The sequence below is a fragment of the Aotus nancymaae genome, unplaced genomic scaffold (genome assembly GCF_030222135.1).
Source record: "Aotus nancymaae isolate 86718 unplaced genomic scaffold, 86718_ANA_hifiasm-v0.15.2.pri h1tg000003l, whole genome shotgun sequence".
Taxonomy (NCBI): Eukaryota; Metazoa; Chordata; class Mammalia; order Primates; family Aotidae; genus Aotus; species Aotus nancymaae.
In genome coordinates this window covers 58,416,071-58,442,469 of record NW_026988414.1, presented here as the reverse complement: position 1 = coordinate 58,442,469, position 26,399 = coordinate 58,416,071, and the positions used below count along the sequence as shown (strand labels likewise).

Sequence of the window (26,399 nt, the reverse complement as noted above, 5' to 3'; positions counted from 1 at the left end):
GAAATTCAAACCATCATCAGAGATTATTACAAACAACTCTATGCACATAAACTAGAAAACCTGGAAGAAATGGATAAATTCCTGGACAGTTGCCTCCTCCCAAGCCTAAACCAGGAAGAAGTCGAAACCCTGAATAGACCAATAACAAGGTCTGAAGTCGAGGCAGCAATAAAGAGCCTACCACCCAAAAAAAGCCCAGGTCCAGATGGGTTCACAGCCGAATTCTACCAGACATACAAAGAGGAACTGATACCATTCCTACTGAAACTATTTCAAATAATCCAAAAAGAGGGAATCCTTCCCAAATCATTTTATGAGACCAACATCATCCTAATACCAAAACCCGGCAGAGACTCAACAAGAAAAGAAAATTACAGGCCAATATCCATGATGAACATAGATGCAAAAATCTTCAATAAAATACTGGCAAGCCGATTGCAACAGCACATCAGAAAGCTTATCCACCATGATCAAGTAGGATTCATCCCGGGGATGCAAGGCTGGTTCAATATACGCAAGTCTATAAATGTAATTCACCACATAAACAGAACCAAAGACAAAAACCACATGATTATCTCAATTGATGCAGAGAAGGCCTTCGACAAAATTCAACAGCCCTTTATGCTAAAAACTCTCAATAAACTAGGTATCGACGGAACGTACCTCAAAATAATAAAAGCTATTTATGACAAACCAACAGCCAATATCATACTGAATGGGCAAAAACTGGAAGCATTCCCTTTGAAATCGGGCACTAGACAAGGATGCCCTCTCTCACCACTCCTGTTCAATATAGTACTGGAAGTTCTAGCCAGAGCAATCAGACAAGAAAAAGAAATAAAGGGTATTCAATTAGGAAAGGAGGAAGTCAAATTGTCTCTATTTGCAGATGACATGATTGTATATCTAGAAGACCCTATCATCTCAGCCCAAAATCTCCTGAAACTGATAAGCAACTTCAGCAAAGTCTCAGGATACAAAATCAATGTGCAAAAATCACAAGCATTCCTATACACCAATAATAGACTTAAAGAGAGCCAAATCAAGAACGAACTGCCATTCACAATTGCTACAAAGAGAATAAAATACCTAGGAATACAACTAACAAGGAACGTAAAGGACCTCTTCAAGGAGAACTACAAACCACTGCTCAACGAAATAAGAGAGGACACAAACAGATGGAGAAACATTCCATGTTCATGGTTAGGAAGAATTAATATCGTGAAAATGGCCATACTGCCCAAAGTAATTTACAGATTCAACGCTATCCCCATCAAGCTACCAATGACCTTCTTCACAGAACTGGAAAAAACCACCTTAAACTTCATATGGAACCAAAAGAGAGCCCGCATAGCCAAGTCAATTCTAAGCAAAAAGAACAAAGCAGGAGGCATCACACTACCGGACTTCAAACTCTACTACAAGGCTACAGTAATCAAAACAGCATGGTACTGGTACCAAAACAGAGATATAGACCAATGGAACAGAACAGAGGCATCGGAGGCGACACAACATATCTACAACCACCCAATCTTTGACAAACCTGATAAAAACAAGCAATGGGGAAAGGATTCCCTGTTCAATAAGTGGTGTTGGGAAAACTGGCTAACCATATGCAGAAAGCAGAAACTCGACCCCTTCCTGACACCTTACACTAAAATTGACTCCAGATGGATTAAAGACTTAAACATAAGGCCTAACACCATAAAAACACTAGAAGGAAACCTAGGCAAAACCATTCAGGACATAGGCGTAGGCAAGGACTTTATGACCAAAACACCAAAAGCATTGGCAACAAAAGCCAAAATAGACAAATGGGACCTAATCAAACTCCACAGCTTCTGCACGGCAAAAGAAACAGTCAATAGAGTGAATCGGCAACCAACAGAATGGGAAAAAATTTTTGCAGCCTACCCATCTGACAAAGGGCTGATATCCAGAATTTACAACGAGCTAAAAAAGATTTACAAGAAAAAAACAAACAAGCCCATTCAAAAATGGGCGAAGGATATGAACAGATACTTTACAAAAGAAGACATACAAGAGGCCAACAAACATATGAAAAAATGCTCATCATCACTGGTCATTAGAGAAATGCAAATCAAAACTACATTGAGATACCATCTCACACCAGTTAGAATGGCGATCATTAAAAAATCTGGAGAAAATAGATGCTGGAGAGGATGTGGAGAAATAGGAACACTTTTACACTGTTGGTGGGAGTGTAAATTAGTTCAACCACTGTGGAAAACAGTGTGGCGATTCCTCAAGGACCTAGAAATAGAAATTCCATTTGACCCAGCAATCCCATTACTGGGCATATATCCAAAGGATTATAAATCGTTCTACTATAAGGACACATGCACACGAATGTTCATTGCAGCACAGTTTACAATAGCAAAGACCTGGAACCAGCCCAAATGCCCATCGATGATAGACTGGACAGGAAAAATGTGGCACATATACACCATGGAATATTATGCAGCCATTAAAAATGAGGAGTTCGCGTCCTTTGTAGGGACATGGATGAACCTGGAAACCATCATTCTCAGCAAACTGACACAAGAACACAAAACCAAACACCACATGTTCTCACTCATAGGAGGGTGTTGAACAAGGAGAACACATGGACACAGGGAGGGGAGCACTGTACACGGGGGTCTGTTGTGGGGGAGTGGGGGGGACAGCGGGGAGGGGAGTTGGGGAGGGATAGCATGGGGAGAAATGCCAGATATGGGTGAGGGGGAGGGAGGCAGCAAATCACACTGCCATGAATGCACCTATGCAACAACTTTGCATGTTTTTCACATGTACCCCAAAACCTAAAATGCAATAAAAAAAAAAAAAAAAAGGAAAAAAAAAAAAAAAAAAAAAAAAAAAGAAACAGACAGAGAGCAAAAAGGTATGGGACAGACAGGGGGCCTCAGCATTCCCAGCTGAGAGCCTCAAATAGACTGACCCACACATTTATTGACAGCAAGCAAGTGATAATCATCATTTAACCAAAAGCATTCTTTGCAGGGAACAAAACATTCTTTACTAGTGGCAAGAAACAGGCTCTGGCAGGCTTATCTACTGCAGCTGGAACATGTTGTTAAGGCAAGTGTCACTCATGCTATTGTTTATGGTTCTTCCGCCCTTGTGGGTTAGGTCAGGAGGATGTCACAGTGCTATAGATATTCTGTTTATGGCCAGTTTCTTTAAGGCCTGTTTATGCCAGAGCTTAGGGCCTGCTCTCAATGCTCCCAACAGTGATTATTACACATTGCCTCCCTGTACCAAAATATCTCATGTATCCCCCAAAATACATATGCCTATTATGTACCCACGAAAATTAAAAATAAAAAAATTAAAACCCTCAAAAAAAAAAAAAAAAAAAAAAAAAAAATGCAGTATCAGCAAAACACAATAAAGCAACATACAATAAAATAACATAGGCCTGTATATATAGGGTAAGGTACTATGTTTGGTTTCAGGCCCTCCATGTTCTAACAGTTGGGACAACTGTACTCAAATCTGGTACAGAAAAAAAATACCAGTTCCCCTCTAGCTGCTGTTCATGTATGCTGCTTGTGGCCATATCACTATTTGGTTATAACTGAACCTAAAATCTGTTCCAATAGCCTTCTCTCTCAGAACCACAAGACAAACCAATAATAGCTCAATGAATTCAGTATCTGTTAGGCACCGCAGTGTTAGGCAAGTGCAGTTTACACATGATCCATCATGCATGTGGGGACTCTCACAATATCCTGTGAAGGATACTTGTGCTCCCCACAATATCCTCCCATGCCTGGCACATTATTCCAGATAACGCAACAGAGAAAAGGAGAGGTCAAGTTCTTACTCAAGGTCACACAGCTAGTAAGTGGGAGAACTTGGAATTGAACCCTACTGTGCCTGATTTTAAAGCCCAAACTCTTATTACACTACTGCGTATTTTCCAAACTGTCTTGCAAAATCACATGGTGAAAATATATTGTCAAATTTATTAAAAAGAATATACAGAAGAACGTATTAAGGTGCTCCACTTTGCACAGCGAAAGAGGAGGGCAATTGCTTAGGTAAGTGAAAATTGATAGGTGTATGTTTATAAAAGCATAGACTATTCTGCAACTTTTTCAAAGACACTAATAGTGGGATATGGCATGGTTGGAGGACACTGAGATAATCTTACTTTGCACTGCATTACTTTTGTGTTTTTTAAATATTATAACTTAATATAGGGTTGCCAGATTATCAAATAAAAATACAGATGCTAGCTATTTGAATTTCAGGTAAATGAATAATTTTTTAGTGTATGTCCCATGCCATACTTGGGACATATTTATACTAAAATCCAATGTTATTTATCTGAAATTCAAACTTAACTGGGCATCTGTTATTTTACCTAACAATCCTACTATGTTACATGCTAGCTTAGGAAAAAAATAAACATATAAAATCATTTTAGCTTTCATGCTTACTGTAAAACTTAAAATATAATGAGAGAGCTGCCTAATCCTTAATAAATCTCAAAGATTCTCCTGTGATCATAAGATTCTCCAACAACTTGTTGATAACCTAGTGTCAGCAGGGGATAAAAATAAAACAGAATATTTGGTATTATTTAGAAATAGGGACTGATTGAGTAATCATTTTACTTTTCAACAAGTTGTAATGGTAACATGTAGGCACAGCTTTCATGAAGTAGAGAATCAGCATTTGAAACATAACACAAATCATTCTGCTCAATGCAGATTATATGGCAACTAACAAGTGAAAATATGTTTTATACTAAAAATAACTCTATGAAGAGAAACTGCCCCAAATGCATACAATTTTCTAGTTATCTTAAACAATTCTGACTGAAAAAGGAATACAACATTAAAAGGGCTTGTTTCAATGGCTTGCAGCTTGTCAAAGTTGCTCAGCATTTGTTATTGCTTTTAAATTTACTATTTGTATCATTCATAGTTGCCTCAGCAGTACCTGAAGTAGCAGACAAAGGCACAGTTGTAGTCAGTTGCAAGTAGTTTGTTATAAAGTCAATTGTCCATAATAGCAATTCTTACACTTTCAGCCATAATTCCTACTTTTGGGTAACACTATTGAACTACAGCTCTAAAAGCACAGAAATGTCACAGTACCCACCAACATCATGCAGTCATCCAACAGAAATCACTCAGCCTTTTCTTAGCGTCTGTTCTTCTGAACTTCTCCCTCATTTTTATAGGCTTTGATCAAAAAAGCACTCATGAACATAATTTTTATTTTCAAGTTGACATTTATAAATCTTCCTAAATTTATTCAAGAAAATAAGATGTATCAATTCTATTTTCCCCACCAAAATGAAAGAAAATCAAGTATTAAAGAAGCTTAACTTCACCACATGCTTCAAATACTGATTAATTTTTTTTTTTTTGAGACAGAGTCTTGCTCTGTTGCCCAGGCTAGAGTACAGTGGCTCAATCTCGGCTCACTGTAACCTCCACCTCCCAGGTTCAACTGATTCTTCTGCCTTAGCCTCCCGAGTAGCTGGGGCTATGGCTGCACACCACCATGCCCAACTAATTTTTGAATTTTTAGTAGAGACGGGGTTTCACCATATTGGCCAGGCTTGTCTCAAACTCCTGACCTCGTGATCTGCCTGGCTCAGCCTCCCAAAGTGCTGAGATTATAAGCATGGGCCACAGCACCTGATTAATATTCTTGTTCTTCCTTTATAAACTGCCAGATAAATTACCTGAAATGAAAATGCAGTAGTCCCAGCTATCAGGAGACTGAGGCAGGAGAATAGCTTGAACCCAGGATGCAGAGGCTGCACTGAGCCGAGATCAAGTCATAGCACTTTAGCTTGGGCAAGAGAGCAAGACTCCTTCTCAACAACAACAAAAACAAAAACAAAAAAAAGAAGAGAAAAGAAAAGAAAATGCAGAGAAGATCAAGGGATTAAAAAATGACTCAAATTCTGTTATTTACTGATTCTGCAAACATACATGGGGCACTTAAATGACTGGCATATTGACTAGTAGCAGAATTGGAGAAATGATGTTACAATCTGGGAACTCACGTTCAAGTGAAGGAAAGGAAAACACGTAAACAATTAAAATACAAGAACCCAAAGGAGAGACATCCAAGCTTAACTGAGAAGTCAGGAAAAACTTCCTGGAGACACAGACCCCTGCGCAGTCTTAAAGAATAGGTAGTGGAGAAGGTCTGATGAAAGCGCTCCCTACATAAATGTAAGAGTGCATGGTACCTTTTGAGCACTGGGAGTAGTTTCTTAAGTAGCACCTGGATTGGGGCTGAGGAAAAAAGGAAAGACAGAGATAAAGTTGGAGATGAGAGTAATAGCCAAATTATTGAGGGCCCTGCATACTATTCTTAAATAATTTAAATGTTTTTTTGTTTTGTTTTGTTTGAGACAGAATCTTGCTCTGTCACCCAGGCTGGAGTGCAGTGGTGCAATCTCAGTTCACTGCAACCTCTGTCTCCCAGGTTCAAGATTCTCATGCCTTAGCCTCTCAAGTAGCTGAGATTACAGGCACCCAGCTAATTTTTTTTGTAATTTTAGTAGAGACATGGTTTTGCCACATTGGTCAGACTGGTCTTGAACTCCTGGCCTCAAGTGATCCACCCACCTCAGCCTCCCAAAGTGCTGGGATTACAGGGTAAGCCACCACTGCACCCAGACATTAAACAGTTAGATTTAATTAGAAGTTTATTTTGGCAGTCATCTTTAGAAAGATCACTCTAGTATTGGTATGGAGGACATACAAAAAGCAAGAGAAGCTAGGGATAAGGAGGCCAGGTAAGAGGCATTTTCAAAACTAGAGAATGGGAAAATAAAGGAAAATGGGAATAGATTAAGATTAGTTAAGAGATGTAAGTACTGTGGCATGGTAATATGGAGGTAAGGAAGATGAGTTTAGGATAAATCCCACCTTTCCTGCTTTGGTTATTGACTGGATGGTAATACTACAATGAACATGTCAGTGTTGTGACTGTTCTAGAAATGTCGGCCCTAATTGAATTTGAATAGTTGAGTATAGTACCTTTAGTTGTTATGGAATGAACTGTGTTGCCCAAAGTTCCTATGTTGAAGCCCTAACCCCACTGTGACTGATTTTAGAAATAGGTCTTTTAGGAAAACAGTTAACGTTAAATGAGGACATAAGGGTGAAGTCCTGATCTAAAAGAATTGGTAGTCTTATAAAATGAGGAAGAGAGGAAAACCTGTCTCACCATCTACGTGCAAGCACTGAGGAAAGGCTGCATGAGGACACAAGAAGGTAGCCATCTTCAAGCCACAGACAAAACCCTCGTCAGAAGCTGAACCCTGCCAGACCTTGATGTTAGACCTCTCAACCTCTAACACCATGAAAATAAATTCCTGTTGTTTACACCACCCTCTCTAAATAATTTGTTATGGTAGTCCAAGCTGACTAATACAGATTTCAACCTTCCCACAGCCCTTCCTCTAAGGACTATGCTGTCATGTACTTGCTTTGCCCCTTTCTTGCAACCATAACCAAGGGAACCAGGGCTGGGCTCCTTATTCAAAGGAAGCCAATATAAGTGCTGACATGAAAAGCAGGAATGGGCTAGAGTGTCTCTTGGGAAATTAAGAAATATTAAGAGAATAAGCCAATTAATGGTAGAGCAAGAGCTGAGAAGATAGAATATGGCTTAGTAAGGGATGATGAAGCAAAAATGGGGTACATGCAAGCCAGAGTTACAAAACAGCAAAACAAATCAGTTGATAGAGATCTAATATAGCTTGACATTAAGAGAGGCAAGCATTCCTTGGGAGATGCAAAACAGCCAACAAGAGGAAAATAGAGTAACTGATCCCTACAGATGCATAAACACTGATCTCCATTCTTACAGTGAACTCCATTTGGCCAGAGGTACGTTATATGAGGCTCTGCTTGCTCTATTTAAACACATCTATTCATTCAAACACAGTCTGCTTTGGTATGGTACCATATCATCACATCCCCCAAAAAAAACCTCTCAAATATCCTTGTTATAAAATGCCCTTGTTCCTTTACTTTATTTGGGCACTGTACTTTCAATAAAGATTTGAGGGAGTTAACAAGCAAGGACAATTTTAGTAGGACCACTAAATAATTAATAATCCTACAGGAGAAATAGCTACATTAGAAAAAAAAAAAAAGTACAGGGAAGCTTCTAATATGGTGGGTGAATATAACACCATCAAGTTCTGTTTTGCTCAGGAAAAACCATAAACTACCACCGAATAAAGCATAAATCCACTGTTAAAACAAAGGTAGCTGACCGAGTATGGTGGCTCATGCCTGTAATCCCAGTACTTTGAAAAACCGAGGTGAAAGGATCCGTTTTAGCCAGGAGCTCAAGGCCACCCTGGGCAACATAGTGAGACCCTGTTTCTACCAAAAAAAATTATTAAAATTACCCAGGCATGGAGGCACACACATGTAGTTCCACCTACTTAGGAGGCTGAGGTGGGAAGATAATTTGTGCCCAGGAGTTTGAGGCTACAGTGAGCTATGATCATGCCACTGCACTCCAGCCTGGGCAACAGAACAAGACACCATCCCTAGAAAATTAAAATTAAAAATAAAAAAAGAAATGTGAGATCTGTCAAATTTTCATTACATAAATGAAACCATAGTAACTGTGAACAACATTTATAAATAGTAAAAATATTTCTGACCAAAAAATTCCAGTGAGGCCAGGCATGGTGGCTCATGCCTGTAATCCCAGCACTCTGAGAGGCCAAGACTGGTGGATCATTTGAGCCCAGGAGTTTGAGACCAGCCTGAGCAACATAACAAAACCCCATCTCTAAAAAAATTTAAAAATTAGTCAGGAGCGTTGGTACACACCTATAGTCCCTGCTAATCAGGAGGCTGAGGTGGGAGGATCACCTGAGCCCAGGTGGTAGAGGCTGCAGTGACATGTGATTGCACCACTGCACTCCAGCCTGGGTGACAGAGAAAGACCTTCTCAAAAAAAAAATAATAATAATAATAATAATAATAAAGAATTCCATTCATAGGAGGATGGAAAGGTTCTTTCTTCAAATTCTACTAGAAAAATTTAGCCAAACATGCATGTTAAAATTTTAGGATACTACTAAAAAAAAAACAGAAATAGATTCTAAACAATATATACACCAAGAGGAAAAAAGATGAGCAATCTAAAAGAGGTTAGAAATGGGGGAGAAAAAGAAAAAGCATAGTAAACAAAAAACACAAAACAAGGGCGATGAAATAAATCCAGATATCCATATTCACAATAAACACAAATGGGTTAGATTTATTTTTCAAAAAACAGACTCAGAGTCCAAATCTCAATAATGAAATGGAGATTTAAAGAATAAGTAGTTTATTTATATTTTTAAGATATAAAAAATAGTATATGCCACATAAAAATATGCATATATATACTTTCAGTATTTTCAACAATGAATTAAAAGGACACATTCTGAAATAACAGTAGTTAGGAGTGGATGGATGAAGTAGTAGCCTCACATGGGGGAGTTAAAGGGGAAATTTAGCTTTCTCTATTTTTTTTAAGGAAATTATTTTTACAATGGTTTTAAATTACGCATGTAAAAAGCAATTGGGTTGAAATATTTATGCATAAAATAATATAATGTCCACAATTTGCTTCAAAAACTTCCAGGGAAGGGACAAGGGAAATGGCTGAGACTAGAGAAGAAATAAGACTGACCAGGAACTAGTAGTTGCTAAAAGAGAATAATGGATATATAAGAATTCACTGCTGTTATGTACATTTGAAATTTTTCATAATAACTATTACAAAACTAAGGTAGCCAATATGTGAAAATGTTAATAATATCTAGTTTTGGGGGCTAGGACTAGAGATGACTAGTCCCTTCTTTACGATGTGCAATATTTTTCAAATCCTCTTTACCACACTTGTTTGGCAAAAAAAAAAAAAAAAATTTTCACCTAAAACTACAATACTAAGTTATTTGGAAAAAAAAGTTACCATTGGTAAATCCTCCCAGAACAATAGTTTATTCAGCTGGACTACTTAATTCCAGCAAAACTAAAGGAAATATTATGAAAACATTTCTTCAAAATGTAGTATAAGGAATCATTTTCATTTGCTATTAAAAACAAAGCTTTATTCTCATTTTCTGGTGGTTACTGTGCTTCTAATTTTACCAAGCTGTTTGAGATACAAGCTTTAGAAGCAGATGCTTATAGTCCTGGATTAGGCAACTTCTCACGAGAGAGCAGGAGGGCAGGAAGTGATGAACAACTATTGCTGTTCTATTTTTGAGCATATGTATAGTTCAAACCAAGAATCCCACCTTTGTGAACTATGGTGGATCCCAAGAGAGTACATAAATATACACCTGTTTCAGTTTAAATAAAACTTATTTATCTTCCATGAATTTTCAAATGACAATCAATATAATGAACAGTCATACAATATACATATGCTAATACTAAAATATGGAAAAGAGGCATATTAATCCATAGTTATATAAACATACACAAATCAAAATCACTACACTGACCAAGAATCCACATATTCTAAGAAAGTTCGGTGATAGTATAGTATCATTCCTTTTCCCATGAATTTTCTAATGGAGGGAGTGAAGTCTACTGAAAATGAAAATATATATAATATGGAAATTGAATTATTTTTATTACTTATGGGTATTCTTATATAACAAATGCATTTATACCAACAAACATGTTCATTAAATTTCCTTTGACTTTTGAAAGTTGCTTTTGAAAGTTATTTTTAAGATTGTTGGTCTGACGCAAATGCTCTTTCAAATAGTATATATGTTCTTACCTTAACTGCAGATTCCCTAAAACACATAGATGCAAGTTTTATAAAGAATATTACCAGATTCATATCCACTTCCAGAATTATATATTTACATTTTGTGATACTTTGAGTTAAATAGCCTTATTTACTGCTTACGCTCAACTATAAAGTTAATTTTAGAGTTGAAAAGGGCCTCAAAAAACACATAGGTCACAGAGAAGCTAAAGCTCACTGAAGTCTGATTACATAACAAATCAATGGTGTGTCTGGGATCAGAACCCTGGACTGCTGCTATAACTCAACAATCTGAAAGGCTGACTTTCCTTTTTTAAAAATATACTAGACCAATCAGTTCTGTTTATAGGCCATTGCATATATTTATTTCCTTCCCCATTAACCCTCACCCATAATTTTTTTTCAAAAGTCCAAAATACACATTAGAGAACTACAGATTCCAACACCTTCTCTCCGAAGATCCATTTTTACATACCTCCCATTCATAATGATCTCTTCATCATTTATCTCTATTGGACAGGGGACCCTCCCCTCAAACTGTTAACTCACACCAAACATGGTGCTGGAGAGGAAAGATTTAAGATCTTCTGAGAATTAAGATTTGGCCTCTTGTGTTCTCTCACTCCTTAGTTAAACTCAAAGGAATTTAGGTTGTTGGGCAGTTTGCCCCTGTTTTTGCCACATTTTCAGTGTTAAGTGCCAAGACACAACATGCCAGGCATATTTCTTGCAAAGAAACAGGCAGGGGGATTCTTCCAAGAGCTGCCCTTGCAGGTAAACACAACAAAGTGTCAATGCCAAGCTCCAGAGGCAGCTAGCTGCCTATAAAGCACTGACTGCGGCCACATTATTTTCTTGGGGGAAACCTAAAACATGTGGAGGAATTAATTTGGTGCCACAGAATTCTTCAGTGCAGTTCCTACACTGGCAACAAATTCTCCGGGGAAATTACTTCAGGCTCTTACCTCCTGCCCTTTTGCCTGCCTGCAATGAGACAATTCAATGAGCGCAGGTTGACTGTGTCCTGGTGTTTATAAAAAGCACTGGGTACTCAAAGTGTACCCATGGGACCCAGAAATACAGTCAGCAGCTGGTCTCTGCTAAAACCTATCAACTGCAGTCAGAGGTAACAGTACAAAACAAGACTGTCATTACTCAGCTGCCCTCTCAGGAACAGGATTTTCACTGAGTTTGTGAGATCTTGATGACACTAGGGCAGAACAACAGGTGGCTTGTCAGTTGTGACTGAGTGACTCTTCAGGGGAAAGTGTTAAAGGATGGAGACAATATTTACAATACAGACACAACTGTCGAATTAGAAGGTAGGAGGGAAGACCAGAATATTACAACCATGCTGCTTCAACTTATCTCCCCATCAAAATTCAGGTTTCTATTATTATCCCAAGATTTTCTAGGACTTTCCCAAGTCTTAAAATAACTCTACTTCCACAATTTCTCTATTATTGTTCCAAATGACTTCTCCCATTCTGGAATTTTTTCCACAAAAATTATGAAGAGTGTTGTATATTATATAAACTACTTATGTATCACTGAGCTATAAGTACTATACATAATTACATATTTTTATCCTTCCCCATCCATCAGCGCCTCCTAAATTCAGTCAGTGGCTTGCATGATTTCCCTTTGCTGAATGTGGATAGAAACCAAGTTTACAAACTTGACTCAGGAAAGGGCAGGCTCAAATTTCTCATAGGAAGTCCTCTGGGAAGAAAACAGCATTTTGGAATAATATTTAAGGTGGCTGTTTTTCTCTCCTGAACTGTGTTTGTGGTAACTGGCCATCTGACTCATGTTGGTTTAGTTCCAACTCTGCACAGAGAAGTACCACAGATGCATGTACTGAGAAGGGCTTGTGAACAATCACACTCTCTGTCCCTCTCGACCTATTCTTTGCAGTACTTTGTGCGGAGTATTTAGCAATTCAGAACCCTTAAATTCAGCAGACAGAAGAAATCAACACTTCTTTTTTTCAATTATCAAATGATTTAAAGATGTAAGAAAATTTTATGAGCTTTTACTCTTTCCAAACACATAACTTGTTAAGACCACATTTTATGGATTTAGTAGAGGGTCAAACAGATTACTACAATAACTTCCAATGTTCCCCAACTCAGATCTTTTATTAAGCAATCAATCATATTTCTACAGCCATTATTATGTGGGGTACTGAAAAGTCTATATAATGAAACATCAATAATTATCTGAATAGTTTCATGCAAAAGTAATCTCATTCAGCTACTCAAGGATTTGGGGGCAGAGAAAGAGAAGAATGAAGAAAGAATTACCAAGGACAAAGGCTTAAAAGCCTTAATCAGAGGGGGGTCTACCCTGACCAGAGTCCCTAAGCAACAAACTAACTTTCCATATCATTTTGCTGATGTAAAAAGGCAACTTTATTCCTCAGGCACATACCCACCACCAAATACTTCAAGAGGCAAAACTTTCCAAATACATATTTATCACTGGAATGTCTAAAATGTAGGCTTGGTTGCAAAACACAATTTAAAGCAACAATCTGTTATTTGGGGTTCTTAAAAGTGCTATTCAGTAACAACTAACAATAAAATTGCATAATAATTGATTGCTATTGCATCTGTTATAATAATGACTTTCCCAGAATATAAAATAGGCTACATAAGTAAATTTTTTAGGTAATGAAACTGGCATCAGTTTTACTCTTTGAAATAAACCATTCTTTTATAATAGCTTTCATATATCCCTGTTTTCTTAAACAAAACCTATGTGCTTTACAAATATGCATTTCCTTTAATCCTACCAATAGCTCCATACTTCACACCCTCATCTTTAGATAAGAAAATTGAGGTTCAGAAAGATAGTTTCCTCCTACATTCAAGAAGCTTTTAAGTAATAGAGCTGTCTTATATGCAGTAAAGTACACAGCTTTATGATATCTTCTTTTCCATTGCTGAAAATTATGTGCTCTTTTTACACTATTGAGGATCCCAAAAACACACCCCACAGTACTTCAAAGAAGTAGAAATGAATTTGAAAATTGCAAACTCCAAAATTAAAATTATTTAAAGTAATGACACTTAAAAGTATCAATCTGGACAGGCGCGGTGGCTCAAGCATGTGTAATCCTAGCACTTTGGGAGGCCGAGGCGGGCAGATCATGAGGTCAAGAGATTGAGACCATCCTGGCCAACACGGTGAAACCCCGTCTCTACTAAAAATTTAAAAAAATTAGCCAGGCATGGTGGCGTGCGCCTATAGTCCCAGCCACCCAGGAGGCTGAGGCAGGAGAATTGCTTGAACCCGGGAGGTGGAGATTGCAGTGAGCCGAGATCGTACCACTGCACTCCAGCCTGGCGCCTGGCAACAGAGCAAGACTCTGTCTCAAAAAATAAATAAATGAAGTATCAATGTATCTATGAGAAAAGATCTATGAAGGAGAATATGTTTGATGTATGGCAAGACATAAATAACAGGGGAGGAAAGGAAGATGTAATAATGAAGTGAGGAAGCTGAAAGGGAGAAGGGATGAAAAGATGGAATGGCACTGAGATTATTTGGAAAACCCACAGAAAATTCCTTAGCATTCAGCAGGCTAATAGAATATAGAGCCAAGTGGTGTTGACTGAGATTACAGATGCACAGGAAGAACTGAGTCATTTCTCCCACCAAAGTGAAATCTGATCTCAAAGGAAGAACTTCAGCTCACTTTTCCTTCACTCACCAAGTAGCAAAACACAGAGTCATTAAGTCTGAGTCACTTTCCTTGTGACTCAGTTGTCAGAATCCTGTAATATAAGGTATTCAAAAGTAGAAATGGGAAGAAGTATGGAAGCATTAGACATTAACAACAGTGTTAGCATCTGAATGGCTAATTGATCATGTTTCCTAATTTTTTTAAAAAAAAACAGCAAAAAAATAAAATTATATAGATCTAGATATACAGATGATACATATAATACATCCCCCCAAAAAATATATCAATTCATCAAGTATTAAGTGAGCACTTACATATTTCTAGCCATGTGCATAGATTAGACATGCATATAGGAAGATTTAGCATGAAAGTACTTGCATAGGATCCTTCAAATCTCATTCAAATAAATGTTTTTTCATATCTAATTTTATATTTATAATTTTCTATTATTTTTAAGAGAACGTACCAATTTCCATGTACTTCAGACCCCCATGTCTTTATCCACCTCTGTCACTGAAGCACATGACAAAAGAAGAATAAGGAAAAATATCTAACTTCTGAGCTCTCGATTTACTGGAAAACAGTGTGTAATTACAGGGCAACGTGATAGGTAAAGTTCTGAGTACAGAGGAATCCAACACTGTGGACATGAGTCAGAAAGAATTTGGAAGAGATATGACACATGAATCACCTTGAAGTATGAGCAGATTAGAAGAGTGAGAAGGAGAGTGGTAAAGGGAAAGGCATTTCTTACTAAGGAAAGGACATCTCCTAAGGCAACAAAACCAGAGCCCAGAGAACTTGATGACAATGAGGCTGCAGTACTTGGGTCCAGAATGACGGGAGCTAGGAAAGTAATGTTTTCATGGCCTCATTGGGGCTGTGCCCTACAGGCACGCTGGACCATGAAGGGACACTGGGGAGGGAGTTTGGAGGGTACGGGGATTACTAAAATTTATTTTCTGATAAAACAATTCTGACAATAGGGTAAATATTTCACCAACAAGGGAAAAGAACTAATGGTAATACAATCAGATGTTAAGCTGTTAAGACAACCTAATCAAAAATAATGAGAGCCTAGACGAAGGCAAAGGCAAGAAAAAAGAGAAAAGATACAGACTCACTCATTAGAAGCAATCAAAAGGACTCAGAGATCACTAGGAGACTTTTGGGGCCAGAAGGAGTGAATGAGTGACAGAAACAGAGGTTAACTCTCCCCATGATTTTAATTTAGGAAACTACAACTGTAAGGACATCATTTGGCTGAAAGAACATCACCAGAAAGATAATATGGTTTTAGAAGAAAGAAAAATATGGTTATAATCCTTTTGGACATACTGAGTTTGAAATGCCTCTAGGAAAAAGGAAATAATAGAATTTTAATTTCATGAAGGTAGGAAGTTTTGTGTTCCTGCTGTTTTCTTTTTCTCTCGGGGCTATATCCCCAGCACCAGAAATAATGGCTGTGAGATAAACTAAAAATCGTAGTAGAATCAATAACATTCCTGCAAGCTCCAAGATGAAATAGTGTACATATATAGACAAGCATGTATCTTAAAAAATAAAATTTGCCATTATCCTTTCTTATTCAGCTCCATACCTAAACCGAAACAAATGTACCTTTGGTTCTTCTGTTACTTGAGCATGCATACACCCAAGAAAAAAACAAAATTTGTTTACAATAAAAAAAAGTATTTTTCATAATCTATACCAAAGAATTCCTAGAGAGAACCCTGTAGTCCTCTGCCAGCAAAGAGATGTTACTGTCTAAATCTGCTGATAAGCGTGTCAGTCATTGGTAGTCTACACTGCTAATATACTGAGAAAATTCAACAAGAAATGACAATTTACATCTTGCTGGCAACATTGCAGGTAGTTCAGATAAGGGAAAACTGCATTAAGAAATCCAAGTTATTATGAACCTATCTGAACACGTACCTTAGCCATATGAGATAAATAACCATGGAACAATTCAATCCCCTAATTACTAATTCGAAGATAATGTAATAAGCTACACTATTTAGTTACTACATGTAATTCTATAGGATTCACTGGGGTCATCTTGACAAGTGGTATTTTCTTTGTGAAAACATTTTAAAAGGTCTTATTCTTTCAATGAACATGTCTCTTTGCTTCTTAATTAACTCATCTACTATTTAACTGCCGCCATTAACTGTTTTTTACTTTGGCACTCAAAGGACGAGACGTTAATATTAAGAGCATAAACCAACTATTACTTTCGTAATAATCCAAACAGGACATCTGCTTTAAATGTTGTTTAATCTCTTCAATTAAGTGATCAGAAGCTAGAAACAATATATAAACATTAAAAATGATCCAAAAAAGGCTGAGTTGTTCCAGCCAACGTAACAGGTTTTCATAACAGAATGAGACATCTTGCTTCTTGATTTCATCTGACCTTATAGCTTAGCTGCATGAGTTAAAGCTATTTTGACCAATATGGTAGCCAGGAGCCACACTGAAACAAGCCACTACTGGGCACTTACACCTTGGCTAGTTTTAAAGGCAATGCACAGTAAGTGTAAAAGGCACAGCAGACTTTGGACACCTTTTCTTTAAGAGAGTAAAATATCTCAATAATATTTGTACTGATTATATGTTGAAATAATTTGAAGAAACTGGGTTAAATATATTATTAAAATTAATTTCAACTACTTCTGTTTTTTTCTTTACTGTGGCTACAGACAACTTAAAATTACGTATGTAGCTCACAATACTTCCAACAGCCAGAGCTGATCTAGAATGATACAGATCTTCCCCTCTCCAACTCTTGGTGTGTTTGATGATCTGAATTGTAACATATACAAAATGGCAATTATTTGAATAATTTCAAAACCAAATTACTCCTTTATTATCCAATTCACTATATGATTATCATATAAACTTGTCATAGGAGTTACAGATAAATCTTCGAAAATGGTAAGAACTAAAAATATGCAAGTGGTTTAGGAATATTTAGCAAGCAGTCTGAAAATAAAGCATTGGGTTCAATACTGAAACTGACTGTGCTGTGCTTAAACTCTTCATAAGGTGAGATACAAAAGCTTATGGAAAGCCTCAATATTCACCTGACTTTTTTCTTAATATCTCCTCTTTCAAAATTAAATATATATTTTTTTTCTTGGCCAACTTTCCCATTTGTTGTCTAAAAATTAAATATTTTTAAATCTTTTTTTTTTTACAATTACCAGTATTTTTTAAACTACTGACTTACATATTTTGAAGCACCAAGTAACATTTGCATAAGAGCATTTAAATTTTCTGTTATGTGTATCGAAATGGGGCATGAATTTAGAAAGACTAAGAAACACTGTCAAATACAAAAGTTGCACACACACAGTTGAATCCAAAGGAGATCAGAATATGCCACTCAAAAATATGCTACTTTGGCATCAGGATTACTTTGAGCTGAAGACAAATAAGAAATGGAAGACAGGAGCACTCTCTGCCCTCGCCCTTTCTATGTAAAAGTAGAACATAAAATTCCCTTTGTAAATGCGATGTAAGTTTCCATTTGTATAGATGAGTATCTCTTCCTTAACTCTGAGAACTTTTATGGTGAAAATAGTGCAAAAACCCCAAATCTCTTCTCCTCTTTGGGTTCTTTTCTGTGTAGCCCCCATGCATGTGAAATTAAAAACATCAATTAAATGTTAATCTGTCTTTTGTTAGTTTTAATTCTCAGGCCTCACCAATAAACCTCAGAAAGTAAAGTTTTTCCTCCCTCACAAAACCAAGAATAAATATATACCGTAAGACAATGGACAAAGTACAGGAGAGTTCTAAGCAACTTAAAAACTCTTTATTGGGCGTGGTGGCTCAGGCCTGTAATCCCAGCACTTTGGGAGGTGGAGGAGAGGGCCAGGGGGATCACGAGGTCAGAAGTTCGAGACCAGCCTGGTCAAAATGGTGAAATCCCATCTCTACTAAAAATACAAAAATTATCTAGGCATGGTGGCAGGTGCCTGTAATCCCAGTTACTTGGAAGGCTGAGGCAGAAGAATTGCTTGAACCCAAGAGTCGATCATTGCAGTGAGCCGAGATCATGCCATTGCATTCCAGCCTGGGTGACAGAGCAAGACTCTTGACTCTTAAAAACAACAACAACAAAAAAAAAAACTCTTTAATGGCATATCCATGCAATGACTACTACTCAGCAATAAGCAGTACTAAACTATGAATACAGGTAATGTGGATGAATCTCAAAATAATTATAGTGAAGTCAGACAAAAAAGAACATACTGTATGATTCCATTTATTTAAAGCTCTGGAAAATGCAAAATAATCTACAGTGATGTAAAGCAGATGAGTAGCTTACTTGAGGTGGGGAAAGGATTACCAAGGGGGATGAGGAAACTTTCGGAGGCGATGCATATGTTCACTATCTTAATTGTGGGGGAATCACTTCACGTCAGCCAAAATTCAACAAATTGTACACTTTCAATATGGGCAGTTTATTGTATGTCAATTATAACTTATACTATAATAAAACAGTTAAACAGTTCCTCCCACCTCCTTGAGAAAAGGAAAGGGGCTGAATGTCTTGACTTCAGCATCCAACAGATTAAATACATTGAAAATGTCAGCAATTTTGTACTCTCACAGCAAGAGATAAAAGAAGCAAAGATAAAGGGATGCACAGAATAGAAAAGTATTTGGGGATATTAAGGCAATTAAGAGCAATATGGAAGATGTTCACTGAACATCTTAATGAAGCTAGCTAGGGAGCAATAATCCAGACCCCAGGGCTGTTTTTTCTTGTTTTCCTACTTCTGCCACAAAACAGAGCTAATACTTTGTGACTTAGTCTAACCTGATATATATTCAACAAATTATCTCAGAATGAAGAGCCATTCCAATGCTATAGTTTTCTAAAACAGCATAAAGTAACTACATTTCCTATCCCAGAAAACTGTGAATGTGATGGGAAAGGAGTGGAAGGGTCAAACAACACTCCACTGAATAATATCAATGAGGCCCCTATAGTCCTAAAGTAGAAAACAAATGCAGTCCAGAGCTGGATTCAGGCCTGACTTATGAAAACGCAATACCATGGGAGACTTGTAGGGAGTGAAAAGCCCTGGAAGAAATACATAAGCTTTATGAACTTTATCTAGCAATGCCTTAGACAAAGCAGAACCTATTAAGGGGGCTACTATGGTCTGAATGTTTATGCCCCTGCAAATTCATATGATGAAATCCTAATCCCCAAAGTAATAGTATCAGAAGGTGGGGCCTTTGGGGGGTGATTAGATCACAAGGGCATAGTCCTAATGAAGGGGATTAGTGCCCTTATAAAAGAGGTACCAGAGAAGAGCCTTGTCCCTTCCACCATGTGAAGACACAGCAAGAGGGCACCATCTATGAGGCCCTCACCATTCACAGAATCTGCCAGTGCCTTGATCTGGGACTTCCCAGCCTCAAAAACGATGAGAAACAAATTTTTGTTCATAAATGACCCAGTCTGTGATATTTTGTTATAGCAGCCCAAAGGAACTAAAACAGGCGCCTAGCAAGGTATAAGAGAAACTAGATATATCTGAAATATATCAGAGGACTTTTTTAATTGTAGAATAATCATTAATCTTATGACTCTATCATCATGGTTTTGTTAGGTTAGTAACATCTTTTCTTTTTTTTTTTTTTTTTTTTAAGACAGAGTCTCACTCTGTCGCCCAGGCTGGAGTGCAATGGCACAATCTCGGCTGACCTCCACCTCCTGGATTCAAGCGATTCTCCTGCCTCAGCCTCCTGAGTAGCTGGGATTACAAGCATGCACCACCACCCCCAGCTAATTTTTGTATTTTTAGTAAAGACAGGGTTTCACCATGTTGGCCAGAATGGTCTTGATCTCCTGACCTCGTGATCCACCCACCTCAGCCTCCCAAAGCGCTGAGATTACAGGCATGAGCCACCGCACCCGGCCAGGTTAGTGATATCTTATGAACACAGGAGGATAGCTTCTCATGACCATTTCCTATGCGAGCTCCCTGAAGCAAGGTATTCTATGGGGCCACCTGAGTACATAATATAAAGTTATTTGAAATTAACAATATGCCTATTAACACTTAATTGTAAGCAGAGATCAAAATTTTAAAAAATACATTTTTCACTGGTGTCTTATATGCCATGTGGTAGTGAACTGTATTATACCTCCTCAAAAGACCTGAAATCCTGGTTCAAACAAATGCTATTAGTGTCAACTCAAATTACATGAACGTTTAATGATCTCAGATCAGATTATGCTCCCTGAGATAACTGGTGAAATCTATTGATCAACAACTCTACCTATTCATTTGTTACATCAAAATAATTTAAGTATCTTCATTTTCAAAATATGTGTTTTGGGGATTTTCTTGTGGGAGTGTTTTCTGGGTTATATAATTATAGGTAAGTTTTCTGTCTTCTTTTCATTTGTCTATGTTTTCCATATTTTTAAAAATTACCTTATGTATTTTATTATCAAAATAATTTTAAAACATAAGCAACATTCAGTTTTTCCTTACTTTTTTTGCAGTGGATATTACTTTTTTTCCTAATAATTGTTTCATTTTTCAATTTCCCCTCATGTACTTATTTATAGCACCTTGGATATGGAGGTAGAGTGGTTTACAAGAAAGGAACAATAAATGTTGCTTTTGAAGACATGAATAAAACTAAGGATGGACAAAAAATTCCCTAAACCAAAAAAATTTAACCACCACAGGCAGACAAGCCAGAAGAAAAAAAGCAAGAATTTGTCTCTTTTTATCTTTTTTTTAAAACTTAGCTGACCAGATTTGGAAGAATGACTCTAACATTTCATTAACTCAACAAATATAATTGCAACACCTAAAAAAAAAAAAGTTTTTATTTTATTTATGTGACATAAATTTTATTAATCATATTTTCACAAAAGGGGGAAACATTTCTGAAGGAAAAAAGATTATGTCAAATATTAACCCACAAAACATGTATAAGAGAGACAGTTTTTAGATCAATGGAAGTTAAAGAATAAATTTTGTTGTTTTAATCAGACTCAAAAACCACTGAGATATTTATAACACAATGTGTCAGCTCTACCACATTGAACACTTCACTATTTTTGAGAGCTATTAAAAGAAATATTTTAAGAAAAATGAATGTTTTTATAAAACACTTAAAAAGAAAATTAATGCTCTATCCACAAAAAGGAAGGGCCATGAGAGGCACAATTTCCCAATGAACATCCAGAGGAAGAAAATAAGTGGCCTTAGGCTGAAGATAAAATACCTTCGTCCTCAAAGAGCAGTTTCCCTTTCTTGCCAAACATCAAATTACCCCAGTAATGCTTAAACTATGCAATAGCCTCCAATATAATCTCACTGCCTCAGGGTCTCACCAGTTTACAGCCCAGGTCTCTTTGAGAACCTTGTTATGGGCTAAATTGTGTCTCCTAAAAATTCAAGGAAATCCTAATTCCCTGTACCTTAGAATGTAACTGTATTTGGAGATGAGGGTTAAATGAAGTCACTGGGTGTGGGCCCTAACCCAGTATGACTGGTTCCCTTATAAGAAGAAAATGGGCCATAGACATACACAGGGGTTGGGGGGGCATGTGAAGAAACAGGGAGAACTCAGCCACGTACAAGCCAAAGAGAGAGGCTCAGTAGAAACCAATCCCACCAACATTCTGATTTTAGACTTCCAGCCTCTAGAACTGTAAGGAAATAAATTCCTGTGGTTTCAGTCACCCTATCCTGTGGTATTTTGTTAGAGCAGCCCTATCAAATACAGATTTTGATACCAAGAAATGGGTACCCAACACCAAAAATATGGAATTGGCTTTGGAACTGGGTAATAGGTAATGGCTACAAACGTTTTAGAATGTATGTTAGAAAAAGCCCAGATTGCACTGAAGAGGTTACAGTTAGAAATACAGACATTAAAAGGTGTTTCTGGTAAGGTCTCAGAAGAAAATGAGAAACGGGTGATTGGAAAGTGGAAACTTCACAAGAAATAATTCTGCCCACACTTCATTGCTCTCCATTAAATGCTCTTCCCCATCCAGACTTTTCTCCTAGGCACAAACCCTCTATTCCACTCCAGAAATAAATTGAATATCGTCTCCCGTACCCACTGCCTACTCACATCCCAACCTCTTCCATACACCGTGTCCATTTTCAAGGCAAAACCACTGACTTAAGCTCCACTTCATACCAAAAAACTTTCATTTCCACCCTCTTTACTCAAGACCAAGGCCCCTTCTGTTTCTTATTTACTAACCTCAATGATGAGGGCAAGTAATCCCTATACTTGCCTACTTTCCTAGAATCCTTAGAAACCTTTATTGTTACGGGGCTGATTATGTAACGTTAATGTATGAAATCGTACTTTAGGCCAAATATCTATTTTTAAAAGCACATATAACTGTTTGGGACACACATCATCACTCATATGCACCATCAAGCAGTCCTAAATTCACCAGGAAATTGTCTGCTTCTTCACTTTAAAGTATAGGATCTTTCTCTAGCAGATGTGCTATTTGCTCTACCACGTTTGGGGACACTTCCAGTCCAACTTTCCTCAATATAGTTCAAGAAATTCACAGAGTACTATGTACGCTTTCTAGATATACAAAATGTAGCCAACCTGCAACTTAACCTGAGAGAGACAAGACTATGATGTCAGAGTGGGATGTAATCTGGAGAAAATAATCTTTCTCTAACTTAGGATAGTGACCTTCCAGGCAATTCATTGTTTTCTTCAGCTTTTAAATCCCTTAATCTCAATTCTAGACAATGGATTTACTTCCTTGTCATTTGTCAAGCAAAATCTCTCCACTCTAGCAGTTAACAACTAAAAGTGCCCAAGTAGGCCTAAATCCATGTAAAGTTACATTTCAAAGATTTCAAAGAATCTCCTCTCTGAATACCTTCAACTTGCAGAGACAGTAAACTCTGAGGAACAGCCTCTATTCCTCACAGATAGGTGCATTTAAAGACATCTTGAAAGGGAAAGACATCTTTAAGGGCCCACGAGGGTCTAGGTGATAGGACTTAGAAGCACACTAAAAACTGACTACACATTCCTCCATTCCCAAGCCATAACCATCAGGCCTAGAAAATAAAAAGGAGTGTGGTAAAGGGACACAGAAAACCAGAACTAGAGAAGGTAAGTGAAAAGAATAAATACAGAAAGGATCAAAGGAAAGAAAAGGAACATATGTAAGAAATAAGGTAGACCATAATCTATTGGTAATATGCTGAGAACAACCTTTATCAGTTTGTTTTAGCAAATGAGATAGGGAAGAGAAATGGAGAGTCAACGGGCACCCAAAACTAGTTTTGCCTAGGTTGCACACAAGCGCACAAGTGCATCCATCCAAAGCACGGTATTGTATTTGAAGATCAAGCCAAAGAACTTCAAGTTTTGCTAGGTTTTTATTTTTACGTTTTATTTATTTACTTATTTATTTTTCGAGTCAGAGTCTTGCCCTGTCGCCCAGGATGGAGTGCAGTGGCGTGATCTCAGCTCACTGCAACCTCCACCTCCCGGCTTCAAGCGATTCTCCTGCCTGAGCCTCCCTAGTAGCTGGGACTACCACCATCACACCTTACTAATTTTTGTAGTTTTTAGTACAGACCGGGTTTCACCATGTTGGCCAGGCTGGTCTTGAACTCCTGACCTCACGTGATCCACCTGCCTCTGTCTCCCAAAGTGCTGGGATTACAGACGTGAGACACTGTGCCCAGTCAAGTTTTGCTGGGTTTTCTAACACTATTGTTTGCTAAAATTATATCAGGTGCTAAGGCGTACATTGTACAAATTTAGATGGTTCCAACATTACAAGAAGTTCATTGTAATCACTTATACCCACATTCAACATGTAAAACTCCCAAGTCCGAAACCATCACCTCCTCCTTGTTAGTTTCTGAATAAAGTGTTATTTATTCTATAAAAAGTAACTTAAACGAGTAACTTCTACGGAAACACGAAGGGGATATTTACATCAAACTATCCACAATGCAGGAAGAGGCAGAGTCTGGTCACTTATCAGATTCCTCCTCTACGACATTAAAAGAAAATGGCGAATTTTTCCTTGTCGGCCAGTGAGGTCATAGTCTCCTTATCTATCTGATACCTACTAAATACTAGCCTGCAACCGCAGCCCTCACTGCACAAAGGCAATCAGTGCCCACTGCCGAGGTCTTCCCAGGCAGAGCAACCTCAACAGCTCCACCGCGGAGGAGAGGCCTCCGGGGGTGTCCTCCGCTCGCCCCTAGTGACTGTGCAGCAGCCTCCACCTCCCGCTGGTGCCTGGCCACTTCTCCTCCCCCGAAGTCTCCGCTTGGATTTCCATGTGACTGCAGGGAATAATAGGCAGGCCTTTGTGCCTCTGCAAAAAATGCAAGCAAAAATGTCCACCATCACCACCCGACAAACGCGCAACTCCGCAAGACACAAAGCGTCTCCCAAACATCGCTTCCCTAGGAACATCCGGCATCCTGGGACTGCCAAATCGCCGACAAAGGCGCCCATCAGCGCGGGGGGTGAGGGGATTATTAAGGGAGAGACGATCCCAAAATGCTCCCACCCACGGGAGCGGCGGTTAAAAGGGCACGGACGCCAGGCGTGGGGAGCGGCGCACCGGTACCAATTAGCGGCTCGCCTCCGGTCCCCCACTTCCAAGGCGAGAAAACAGGGCCAGGAGCAATGCTGCCCACTCCCTACCGCACCCCGCACATCCCGGCACCGCATAAGGGCGGATGGGGCGTCCGGGAGCCGCCCCGGCAGCGGAGAGCAACAGGCTCCCGCGCCCCAGAGGCCTGGTCTGCGCTCCGGGCCCCCAAGCTGCCCCCGCCCCCCGACACCAAGACTGTGCCCCTCCGGGTCAAGGAAGAAGGAAAAGTTTTAAACCTCGTAGAGTCAGCGAGAGCAAAAGGACGGGAAGAGGGTGGCTGAAAGGTCTAGGATTATCCATCGCGGGGGTGGGGGAGTGGAGACTTGAGAGTAGCAAAGGAAACTTCTAGACCCCATCCTTTTAAAAAGCCGGAGCAGCGGCTTCCGCTAAGCGCCGGGCCGCGCGGGGTGGGGCAAGCGCCCCCGCCCCGCCGGCCGCGGCCGCCCCCGCCCCCGCCCCCACCCGCACCCCCACCCCCACCCCCGCGCGCCGAGCCCCAGGCGCCCGCGCACCTTCCCCGCCGGCGCGCGCGCACGACGCGGGGGCGCGCTTCAGCCTCCCGGCCAGGGCTCACGAGCCGCTTACCCAGCTCGCGGCGGCCGCCCTGGGCAGGGACGCGAAAGGGGCGGAGGGCTGGGGAGCTAGGGTCGCCGGGGCCTCGGGATGTCCCGCCTCGCCCACGCTCGCTCTCTTCTCTTCTGAAGTAACGGCCCCGCGAGGAGCTTCGGGATCAACGCGCACAGACACTCACGCGTGACTGAGAAACTTAATCCCGCCCGGCCGCCGGCGGCCCGACGCCAGCCTCGCGCTCCCTTGCGCCCCCTCCCCCAGCGCGCGCCGCACTTGCGCCGACCCGGGCTGCCGCGGAGGCGGTGGCGGGGCCCAGGCTGCCGGGGCTGCGGTGACGCCTGCGATCGGCGGGGCGGCGGGCGCGCCTCGGCCAATCAGGGGGCGCGGCCGAGCGGGCCGGTGCTGGGTTTTAAACTCGCCACTGAGCCGCTCGGCCTGGGGTATGGGTTGTGGACTTGTGAGGTGGTCAGATAAAATACAGGCTGCCCTGTTGAATGGGAATTTCAAATAAAAAAAGAATAATTTTAGTACAAGTATATCCCATGCAATATTTGGGACATACTTACACCAAAAAGTTCTTAGTTGTTTATCGGAAATACAAATGTAATGGCACTCTAATATTTTTATGTGCCGATTTTGTCAACCTGCGGAAACTGATAGCCTGTTTCTAGTTTC

At 39.3% G+C, this 26,399-nt stretch overlaps 1 protein-coding gene across 19 annotated transcripts in view; it reads right to left on the bottom strand.

The window, feature by feature from the left end:
* The window catches only part of MPDZ (multiple PDZ domain crumbs cell polarity complex component), a 172,941-nt gene extending 146,898 nt beyond the window's left edge, over positions 1–26,043 (bottom strand). For 6 of the 19 annotated variants that reach the window (XM_064381589.1, XM_021675929.2, XM_021675930.2 and 3 more), the window contains exon 1: positions 25,740–26,043. The gene's annotated coding sequence lies outside the window, so the exon portion shown is untranslated. Of the gene's footprint in view, positions 1–25,390 lie in introns of all 19 variants that reach the window. The other 13 variants (XM_021675925.2, XM_064381611.1, XM_064381624.1 and 10 more) reach the window with 5 other exon arrangements.
* Between the last annotated feature and the right edge of the window lie 356 nt (positions 26,044–26,399).